The sequence below is a fragment of the Sminthopsis crassicaudata genome, chromosome 1, assembly GCF_048593235.1.
Source record: "Sminthopsis crassicaudata isolate SCR6 chromosome 1, ASM4859323v1, whole genome shotgun sequence".
NCBI lineage: Eukaryota > Metazoa > Chordata > Mammalia > Dasyuromorphia > Dasyuridae > Sminthopsis > Sminthopsis crassicaudata.
Genome location: NC_133617.1, coordinates 318,698,159 through 318,710,188, shown reverse-complemented (window position 1 = coordinate 318,710,188; position 12,030 = coordinate 318,698,159). Strand labels below are relative to the sequence as shown.

Genomic DNA, 12,030 nt, shown 5'->3' with positions numbered 1-12,030 from the left:
GAATGATTTCTCTGAGACATTAAATTCAATTCTATTCACATTTATGAAGTATTTAATGTGAGCAGTAAAATTTTGTAAGTCCTAAAGAAGATACAAAATTTGAAACTACCTACTCTCATGGAACTTGACATCTAATTAGAAATAATATATATTTATCTAGCAGCTTAATTTTTTTTTTTTCTTTTCTTTTTGGTACAACGGCTCTCCACAATATCCCAGAATAGCGATTTGCCCAGGTTTATAGGACTAAGAAAGGCAGCTTATTGGTGATGTGAGAGCAAATATTTTCAGCCATGAATATTTTGATAGATTGGTAGGCAGTTTTACTTAAGTGTACTAAAAGTAAGACAGAGATAAAGACTGGACCAGTGTTGTCCATTGATAAAAGCAACACCCAAAAGAACTACATTCCTCTACCAATAGAGAAAAATTCTTGCTCTGGAATTTATAGTTTTAGAGTTTCTTAAAACACCAAGAAACTAAATAATTTACCCAAAATCATATAGCCAGTCTCAAATCTGAGTTCAGTTTTTCTAGCTCCAAGACCAACTTTCTAAACAATATGCCAAAAATAAACAAACAAGGAAAAATAGATAACAATAATAATGATTTAAATACAGAATCTCTATTTTACATATGGGGTAGGAGATAAATTGATACAGATTAAGGCTATTGTTCCAGTCTAAAATCACACAGATTAATTAGAACTGAACAAAATAAGATAAAAATACCATCAGGCATTGCAACAGACCATGCTATTTTCTAGATCAGTCTCTTTTTTTTCAAAATTAGTCTCTGCCATTTTTGAAGAACAGAAGGTCTACATGTTTTACTTGGGGGGGAAAGCTGAATTTGGTTTGACTCAGATATATGTGTGATTTGCCATGTGACTTTTGAGTAATTCATTAAACTTTTCTTAGCTTTGATTACGTTATTTCTAAAGAAGGATTTTAAATCTCTGTCCTCAAATATATCTGTGAGGTTCATTTGAAACTGTATATGATACATATATATGTCCATCCATATATGTGTGTATATGAGAGTATTTTTTTGAAATGAAAAAAAATTAAAACAGGAGAGAAATTTGTGTTGGTGATATCATTGTTACCACCACTGTCAATTATTATGTAGTTGCTCCCAGAATGACATATGAAAGGAATGAATAAAGAGAAGACTAAAAGAAATATTTTCTCTGTCATACTATAAATGATATCCTGAATGAATTCCTTACCAAATCTTAACTGTAGATAAAGGCTGGGAGTTCTTAAGCATCAAATCAAGACAAAGGTAAAAGTTCTTTGAACTTGGTAATTTTAAATTGCTTTATTCTGTACCATACTGAGTATGAGTATTGCCAATCCAAACACTCAGGAGAGTTTACTGTAGCGTATGATTAATCTGAAGACATGGGATGGGCAAAACCTCAGTGCAGAAGAATTGACAAACTGGATTCGTTTTGCCAAAGGCTCTTGAGAAATATGATAATAGAGTAGGAATTTAATCAAAATCCTCAGTAGGTTCTAAAGATGCCATACAAATGTTTAAACTCCCCTTCTGTCAAAACCAATACCATTTTAGTCCAAGCAGATGGAAAAATGGCAAAACAAATGTGCTTCATGGTTTGCCCCAGATTCAAATATAATTCACTTTGATATAACTGTAGTCTTTGCTGTCCTCAACACTCAGTATCTTAAAATTTATTCAAAACTAAGATTTTTATGTATTGCAGTCTCAGAAGAGAATGTTTAAAACTATGTTAAAAATTAGCAAATGAAATGAGGATAATTCATGAAAAACACATGGGAGGATTTCACTATCTCATAGCAACTTAAAACAGTAGGCCAGTTAATATATAATATGTTAGTACTATATATTATAATATATTAGTAATATATAGAATATAGTACCCAGGATAGAGATGTAACAATATAGCAATGTAGTAATGACTAGCTAATCTAGTAATTTAGAACATGTGAACCTGACCAGAAGGTTAACTTTTCTCTTATGTACTCTAAAATCATTCTAATATACCAGAGTGTCATCTTAGTATTTTGTTTAAATGTAAGTAGCAAGGGATTACATTGTGATAGTGGGTGATTTTTTATTCAAAGCTATAAAATTAGGGAAAATCAAGGGAATGTCTTATAGATTAAGCTTTGAATTTGCATTAACTAACACTGATTTTAGGCAAATTTACTGATTTTTCCAGGTCTCAGTTTCTTCATTTGTAAAATGACAAGATTGGCTTATGTGATCCCTGATGTTTTTTATCCAAATTTCAAAGTTCCATAATTCTATGAATGGCTTTTTTAAACACCTTTAATTATGATTATATATTTTTTCTTCCCACTCAACACATTCTCTTAGTGTCCTAAACAGTTAAAAATGAAAGGGTTTTGGATCTGAACTTTGAAGCTTATCTTATATTCAATTCTAAATACTTCATAAATAACTCAGAAAATACATGATTTATTAGTTCTGCCAAAGCAGAACATAAGTAGAAGAGTTCCTGAGCTTCTATGGTGGGGGAAAGAAGGGGAACCCAAAATCCATACTTTTAGTGATGAACTGTTCTGATATTAACTAAATTGATCTGCAGATGATGATCCAAAATTTGTTTTTTGGTATTTTTGTTAAACTTTTTAGTCAATTTTGCTTTTCCAGAGTATAAACTGTTATAGATTCTAAGAATCTGAGATTATCTCTACACTCTGTTGAGTATTAGAAGAAATCTTTAATGAAGCCAGTTAACATTATTCCTGATTTAAGCCTAAAAGTCAATAGTCTCATTCTGCTAAACCATATATTAGTAATGTGGTCCAGGTGGTTTCATTCATTCACTGCTGAATAAGAATTGGGCCATGTTATTTTCATTCCTTAATTTCATTTGGTTTCCTTGCTGAGAGAAAAATCCCTATCATATGAGTATGAAGCAATTTTTTTTCTTTTGAATGTGATTTAAAAATTATAAGAAGCATTTTTTTATATTATTAATTAAAAAAAAACTCAGTAAAAATCTGCGCTATGGGAGTACCTTGTATATGTATGAGTTACAAACTAGATTTTTTTTTTTTTTCTTAAAAACAATGCCTTAAATACAAAGCGGTTGGGGTCTCAAAGACTAGTCAACAAAATGTCTCAGGTCAAGACGACTTGGTCTTTGTTTTGGTCCTGATTGCTTTAGAGTAAATGGAAATAGCAATTGCTGGTTTTCTGGACCCAGATAGTTCCAGAGGAGAAAGTGAAGGCTGGTGACCTTATACAAACCCTTCCTAACTCAAATCCAATTTATTTGCATGTCATGGCATCACCTCCCAGTCATAGTCATCTTTTAGAATGAAGGTCAAACAACAATTATTAGAATGAAGCTGACCACTCTAATAACACCATCTGACAGTATTTTTCTGCCTACCCTGCCCTTCCATCCCCCAAAATAAATGTTGTTTAAATGTTGGGTGTAGAGATATATGATATCCAGACAGTTTTGTTAGAAGTGGTGATAATGTTTTCTTGATGATTTCCAAGTCTGCTCAGATGATGCATAGAAAAAGAAAATGCCAATCAAGACTGAAAAGGGAGACTAAAGATTTGCTTTAGATTAGAAACTAAACTTGAATTTTATTACTTTTTAAGGAAGTATCTTGCTCTATAAAGTTAAGTGTTCCCTAGTTTGATTCTGATTTGTATTTTAGAAATTGTATTCCATAAGCATTTATTCATATTTTCTCTAAGTTGAAAAGTAAACATAAAAATCTAGAAAGTTGTATTGTTTTGTTTTATTTTTTAAATTAATTATTTTTTAAAAATATCTACATTTCCACAAGTAATTCTTGGACGTTAAAGAAAATGTTTTGTTGTTGTTGTTGTTGTTGTTTGTTTATTTTTTGTTAAGCTAAAGTATCATTCTATATACCTAAATTTTTAAACAATTATATAGTTTTCAATAATTACAATTTATAATACTGAGCCAAGGAGACTCTTAACTCTTTCAGGATGTTTTTGTTTGTTTGTTTGGCTACTGTTGATAACATTGCTTTTGTAAATTCCAGAATTTGGAAATCTCAATTGTGTCAGAAAGCATTTATTAAGTGCCTACTAAAGAGGTCTGTGTAACCAGGTGGGGATTGGCAGAGAGAACTTGAAGCACTGATAGGATTGTAATACTTTCCTGAGGCAAGCTAGGAGGAGTACTGAAGAGATAAGCTCAGCCTTCAGTCCTACATTTTGTAGAGATCTTGGGAAAAAACACCTTATTGTATCCAATTAGACAGCCAAGTTATGATATCAAATATCCAAGATTAAATTTCCCCCATAAATCTGCCAATGGCCTATACTATCTTTGCTGAATCCCTTTTGGGTTAGCCCTCCTTGATATTCTGTCTCATGGTAGTTTTCTCCTTGCTAGACTAATTTTTGGGGGGTGTTGAGTTCCATTTGCTGTTAGCCTGCCAATCAATGGTATAATCCCCTTCCCTTGATAACCTCTTGGGTTAGTTTGGTAATCTCCTGTATGGATTTAACCATCCTGATAATAGTATACTCCTACCTCATGGGATATTCCTTTTCTCCTGGTTAATTGTGAGTTCTACTACGGGACTTGCTTTTTTTCCTTGATAATTGTTTAAAAAAAAAAAAAAAAAACTTTCCTTGCTAATCATATGCTCTCCCAAATCTATTTCATATTTATCACTCCTGGTATCAATTTTCCCTCTTCATTTTGTCCAGACCTTCTAAATAAAGTTAGTTTTGAGCAAAGAGATTCCCAATGTGAATTCTTCACATGTGCCTTGCACCTTTTGTCTAATATTTGAACTAGGAATGGCTTTCCCAGCACCATCATTTGGTATCCATGTATCAGATTCTGTGCTCAATGTAAAGAATTAAAAAAAAAAATCTCTGCCATTAAGAAGTTAAAAATCTAATGGGAATGACAACATGAAAACAGCAACAACTAAGTATAAACAAATAAAAACAGGGAAAATAAATGGGAATAGCCTTAGATAGAAAGCACTAGTATTAAGGATGGAAAAGCCTTCATGCACAGAGTAGGATTTTAATTAAGATTTGAAGGAAGTCAGTTAAGTCTTACTTAACTGGTGAAGAGAAAGAAAATTCCAAGTTTGAAAAATAGTTGGTAAAAAGTTATGAAGTCAAGAGTTGGAGTGCCTTGGGCAAGCAGCAGTAAGGAATAGATTATAGAATAGAATATTTGGAGGTAAGAGAGGTATAAAAAACTAAGAAGGAACCAAGTTACAAAAGGCTTTAAAAGCTAAATAGAATTTTATATTTAATCTTGTGATAAATAGGGAGTGAGTAGAGGTTTTTGAATACAGAAGTTACATGTTCATAAATGTCCTTTATGAAGATTACTTAGCAGAGGACAGCTTTGAGTGGGGATGAATTTATTTCTAATTACTTATATTAGCTCTATACTTTGGAAAAAAGAGTCCAGATTTCAATATTTTATCTGTGTTTATATGAATATTTTTCAAATGTGGAAGGGATTTGGTGACACATAAAAATAATGAACTCCTTATCTATGTCAAACAAGATTATGACCTTGATTAACAAAGGGAGTACTAAAAAAAGTTCAAAATTTAATTTGCTATCATGTACAATATATAGCCTATTGGCAGTGTGAGTCTGGTCCCTGCTAGCAACCCAGTGTTTAGGAAGGGATTTTAGGAAGGGGTGGGATTTAGGAAGATTGCAATAACAAGAGGAGGCTTTTGTTGAATTTAAATGGGTTTTTGTTGCAATGGGCCCTACCCAGTTGAATTCCCACAGCTACCCCTAGAGGCAAGTAGGGAGAAGTCTTAACTAGATTAATTTGTAATTTCTTATCTAATTTGTAATTAATTTGTATCTTATCTAATTTGAATTCTTATCTAATTTCTTATCTAACTGGACCAGTTATGATGTCAATCTCCTATTGTTACCACATTTCTTTAAGGGTTCATTAGGAACTGCAAGTTCCCTAGGAACTTTACCTGTCTTATGTCATCTTTCCCCTGTTTATAGCTAATTCATTAGGGCTAAGTCCTAATGGTATAATAATAAACTCTTTGCTCCTTAATGGTACAATAACAAATTCTTTGCTCTTGACTTGAAGGTCTAAGACTACAATTCAGTTGAAACACTTTGTGACTTGTAATCCCAAAATATTTTTGAGTCCAACTCCAGCTCCCCAATATTTGGTGGTCTGTAACAGGAGATACCTGGAATCCAATGTATTTTTACCCCCCAAATACGTTTTTTTACCCCATATCTCATTATCTAGGATTATTGAGTCATCTGTGGGAAAAAATAATACATATGTCACATGAATACAGTTTATAAAAAACATGCTGAAGCAGGAACACTAAATATTAGCTTTTAGCTTGTAAAGACTGGCTTTCTTTATTCTTTGGTTTCATGAATTCCAAGGTGGAAATGAATCCTATTAATATGTTTTATCTATTTAAAAACGTTTGCCAATTTGAAAGTTGGGAGCTAGTAAAAATATTCTCCTCATTTGGTTTATGATGGAGATGTACTATGTAGCTTTTTTGCTAGCTGTCATGCTCACATAATGACAAGCCTGACCAATGAAAGTCCAATTCTGGGAGTATATGCAATTATTTCTACTTGCTGCCAATTCATGTGGACTCTTGCAAAGCCTACTTTTAATAGTGCTAGATGATGTGCAGGGACAAACCTATAATCTAAGGGGAAATTTCTTTTGAAAAAAATCAATCAGAAATAGAGAAGAGGTGAAAAATAGGTGAAGAGGTGGAAAGGATGTCTTACGGCACCTGAGAGATGAATCTTGAAGGAAATCAGAGAGTCTAAGAGATTGAGGCAAGGATGTTGTGCATTCCAGATATTTTGGTCAGTTGGTACAAAAATACAGAAATCTGAAATGGAGTGATAGATGTGAAGGTCAGCAAAAAATACAATTTTTTGAACAGCAGAGTGCATGCAGGTTTAATAAGGCTGAAAAAAATAAGATGGACTTGCTTATGAAAAGCTTTAGTGCCAAATATTATATTTTAATTTTCTCCTAGAGGTAAAAGTTATTAAAGATTATTAAGTAAGGAGCTGAGAAATAGCATTTCATAGTACATTGGAAAAATAATTTTGATGGTTACATGATGGATGGGGAGGGAGAAGTAAAGGGAATAAACATTAATAAATCACCTATTATATTCTAGGCACAATGTAAAAAGTTTACAAATGCCTCATTTTGTTTTTGTAATAACCCTGTAAGGTAGCTGCTGTTTCCCATTTTACAATTGAGAAAACTGAGACAAACAGATGTTAAGTGACTAGCTTATGGTCACATAGATCTTAAGAGTTTGAGGCTACATTTAAATTGTTACAGTTAAATAATTAAACTGAATATCATCCAAATAGGTGACTTATCTAGCAGTTCATGAGGTTGACAAATAAATGGAGTTCAGGATTTTCAATATCGAAGAACTCAGAGCTTGGATTTTTATAGAGTTAAAATACAGTTTAGGGGGAATGAAAACCAGGATGGAAGGATTAAGATACCTGATTGTTAATTAGAGGAAGAAATCCAGAAAAAAATGAAGTGAAGGTGAGTGCAGGCTAGAAAGGATTGGGAGACAACCAGGAGACACTAGGGACAGAACAAAAAGGAGGTAGTTTTGTGACATTCTTTAAATTGGGTTAATCTTGGGGGGTTGTAATCTTGTGACTTCTCTAAACACAGGTGATTTTGGGACTTAACTTCTAAATAGTGGATAAAGGAAAAATTAAGTCAGTAATGATATTTCAATGTTACAGACTTCAGGTCTTCCTGACTGCAGGACCAGTATTCTATCCATTTTGCCAGCTATGAATATGTTGAAATTTGGAAATACTTGGGGCAGGGAGATCAATATTGCAATATTATCTCCCTTGCAACCTACTCCTATTCCAAATTTTACTGTTTTTGTCAAGACACCATCATACTTTGAATCTCTCAGGCTTATAATCTTGGCATTATACTTGGTATCACTCCATATATTCAGTCAGTTCCCAGATTTTGTAATATATACCTCCACCTATACCTATGTCATTTCATTCTTCCTCTGTACTCAAATCTACCATCTTAATTCTTCCTTGATTATATAGATTATTTCAACTATCCTGTTCTCCAGACTTTAAGTATCTTACTTAAAGCCACCTGTATCCTACTGCCAAAGTTATTGTTTTCCTCAGAGAAGACCACAATATCCCTCTACTCAGTCAACATCAATGGCTTCTTAATGCCCCAACGTAAGCTTTTAAAACCCTTCATGATCTAAATCCAACCCATATTTCTTATCTAACCATATTCACTATCCCATACACTTGTGAGAATTAGATGAGTGTTGAGTTTCCATATAATTACATGATTAGGCTATAGTGGGAAGCCATAAATTAGAATAAGAAACATGCTATTAGATACAGAAGGGCACCCAAATAAGGTGATTGCTGAGGGGAGTTAGAATTAGGGACTATCTAAAGAAATTAGGATTTCTGGATAGGCTGTAACCTCTGTAGTACCCAGTCAATGGGGAATCAGGGAAGAGATTTGCATTTTGGGGATAAGGTATTAAAAAGGCATGTTCAGACAATTCTAAGGTGTGCCAGTTTCCAGACACCTGGTGCTGAAAGATCATGAATAAAAATTCATTTCTGACTTTTTCTGCCAGAGATCTGTATCTGTAGAGTTCTTGGTAAGAAGCTTGTCTCTTACACTGACTTCGCTGTTTCTCATAATTGACATTCCATCTGACAGAGGAAGGAAATAAGTTGTTATCTTTATTTTTCATTTTTTTCCAACTGGGGTTGCTTCTTGCCACTGTTGCTTATTTATCCTACAGTTGAGTTTTCCTACTTTAATAAAAATGATAACCTATTGAGCTATGTCTCAAGGCTTACAAAAAGAAAAATAAAAGAAATTACATTGGATTAAATTTGCAAGTTCTCAAGGACTATCATGGTATGCTGTGGAAACTAATTTAGAATTCCTTTTGTTTTTGAAATAACAGACATCACTTTTTTGATGAAATAGAATTACTGCATTTGGAGTTGAAAGGTGCGGGTTCGAAGTGAAGCTCTCTTACTCATGCTCAATAAATGCTGGAAAAATGACAACTTTATGATCTCAGTTTTCTCAGCTATAAAATAAAAGGGTTGAAACTCATTATATCTGGATTTTCCTTCAATTTAATTTATCTTGCATTTAATAAAGATCTGTCATGAACAAAGCATGGTGCTGTGGGCAAGAAATACAAGGCAAAACAATAGCAATTTCTGACCATTGTACTTTCCAGTCTAACTCAATAAGCTTGTGAAATTTCAATTTTAAAAAGTTCAAGTTAAGAAATTCAACAAATAGTTATTAAATATTTATTATCTTTAGAGTTCTATGTTTGACAATAAGGAAGAGATTAGACATACTGAGTTTATATATAAAATAACTTTTGATGTCTTGGGGAAGGAAGAAAGGAATACAGTTTTATTAAGATCCTAAATTTGTGTTTAGTTTGTATGTTAACAGGTTTACAAATTTAATCTTCCTTGATCTTTACAATCACCCTGGAAGGTAATTGCTCAGAATCATAGAGCTACTATGTATATAAAGTAGTATTTGAATTCAGGTCTTCCTGACTTTAAGTTTATTGTTGTCTTAATACGATATATATTATATATTTCCTAAATAATAATAAAAATACATGAAAGCACAAACAAAATAACATGTCAAGTTTTAAGAGAGGAAGATTACTTACTAATTGGGAAAAATTAGAAAGGCCTTTGTGGAGAAGGTAATATTTCATTTGAGCTTAAAAGAATAAGTAGGAATTTAATTTAAAAAAAAAAAAGAGAGGAGAGGGAAATATATAAGGAAGACTATATAATATGGTCAAAGGCACAGAAACACCAAATATTTTATGATTCATTCTTGGTCCACCAATGACCAACATTTTTCCTCTTTAGGTATTCATAAATACTCACATGCACAATCCCCCCAAAATAAACCAAAAATAAACTGATCAGATGACATTGGCAAACAGCTTAAAGTCATGGTGCTTTGTACAGCTCTCTAAGACTTTGATTTGCAGATAAGATGCCTATTTGTATTTTTAGAAGGTGTTTCTCCACTAGGAGTTAAACAACTTGTTATAATTTTGACAAGAAAATAAAAAAATTACTGATGCTACTTAAGCCAAGGGAAATACATCATTTGGCAGTGATGTCATGCTGTTCCATAAAAATAACTCATTAAATGCTAATAAAATACTTGATGGGAGGGGCAGAAGGGAAGGTCTTTTAGTTTTTATGAAGTGAAAGTTGGAATAATAAATTGTGGCCTTGTTCACAGGACTATGATAGTAATTAAGCTGCATCCACAGTTAATGATGCTCACAGATGAAAAACCATATAGGAAAAAGGAATCTCTGAATCTTTGAGTTAAAACTTTCTCTATTGTCTGCAGAAACAAGAAACCATACCTATTTCTCTAAGTAACTTTGGCTAAATCATTTATAATTCCTGTCTCTCCTTTTCCTTCTTTCTACTCTGCTTTCATGGATGCCACAGTGGTCATTATGCTAGTTTAAATTTCCCTAGAATATATGTGAGATATTTCTGATAAAGCAGAAGCTCCTTCTTCTCCCAAAAGACAAAGCCCACAGACTGCCCATAACTCTGTCTGAATGATATTGTAATGCAAATTTTGTTCCCTCTAAAGCCACAGACTGCCATAGTAAATTTGGTATTCTCAGGCACCCTCCTCTCAAGGGAGAATTCATTTGTACCTTCTGGCTTGATTGTTACCAATTGAGCACAAGGAATTCCACTTTACAAGGTTAGGAATTCCCCTTAACAGCCTAATGTGAGCTGAGAACTCCCCTGGCTGGCTGACAGACCCAAAGCTATTTATCATCTGGAAATATTTTTCACCTTCTATTCAAGAAAGTAGAAATACATTTGAAAGAGGCGTAAAACCTCCCTTGAGGTCTGTCAAAGAAGATCTCCAAAGAACAAAGAGGCCTTGCAATCCTTGGGAGCTACTGTAAAACGATCTGCTAGGATATATTATGTACTCTGATAGCAAAGGGAATATGCTAATCTCCCAATTTTCCCTTTCATATTTTTTTCCCCAAGAATAGTTTTGCCGTGATAACGTGAAGAATATTGTAAGTTTAGCCCTTAAATGGTATATAAATGTAGGTAATCCAAATTACTGAGAGAACTAAATCACTCTTTAATTTCAGAGCATATCAAAGAACATTTCTGTAATAGTTTTGCCAGGTAACTCTGGCTTGGAGCCTAGATGTAAAGACTCTAAGAATATAACCATTAGAAGAGTATATTAAAATGAATCCACTTTGACCTACTGTATAGCTATAATTTGGTTTTCCTCCTCTCCCTTCAATTCCAAACCTAAAGTAGCAATACAATATCATTTATAAAGTGTGTATACATGTTGCCACTTTTTCCCCCTTACAATAGCCTTATGACATAAGTATTATCATACCCATTTTAGATAGCTAAGAAATTATTTGCTCAAAGGCATGTGCAAGTAAGTGCTATGACTAGAACTGAAACTCAGGTCTCCTGACTCCTAGCTAAGCATTCTTTCTAGGAGACTACTTCCTTTTTAAATACAACCTTCATTTCTGGCCTATGATTTGGGCTATCAGTCTTAGGAATGCAATGAATTACTTGGAATTTTAAAGAAGATGAATGTCATTCTTCTGACGCATAGTTATTAAAATTAATCATTCAACTTGATAAACTGTAAATTAAAAAAGAAAGAAAAAAAAAAACAATTTACAGTTACCTAATCTAAAAAGCAGTAGAGCTTAGTATAAATTTTTGGAAACATAAAAACTTGGGATAAATTATAGTCTCCAACATATATTAACTATGTCTGAGAGTAAAGCACTTAATATATTGGACCAATGTAAATTCCTTAAGATAATAAGCTATAAATGATTGGAAAATTGTAACAATGAATGGAAAGAGTTTCTACACTCAGAATGTGCTACA

At 32.9% G+C, this 12,030-nt stretch overlaps 1 protein-coding gene across 8 annotated transcripts in view; it reads right to left on the bottom strand.

Moving 5' to 3' along the window:
- Positions 1 to 12,030, bottom strand: part of CDH12 (cadherin 12) — a 1,341,561-nt gene that overhangs the window by 284,154 nt on the left and 1,045,377 nt on the right. The window lies entirely within an intron of this gene.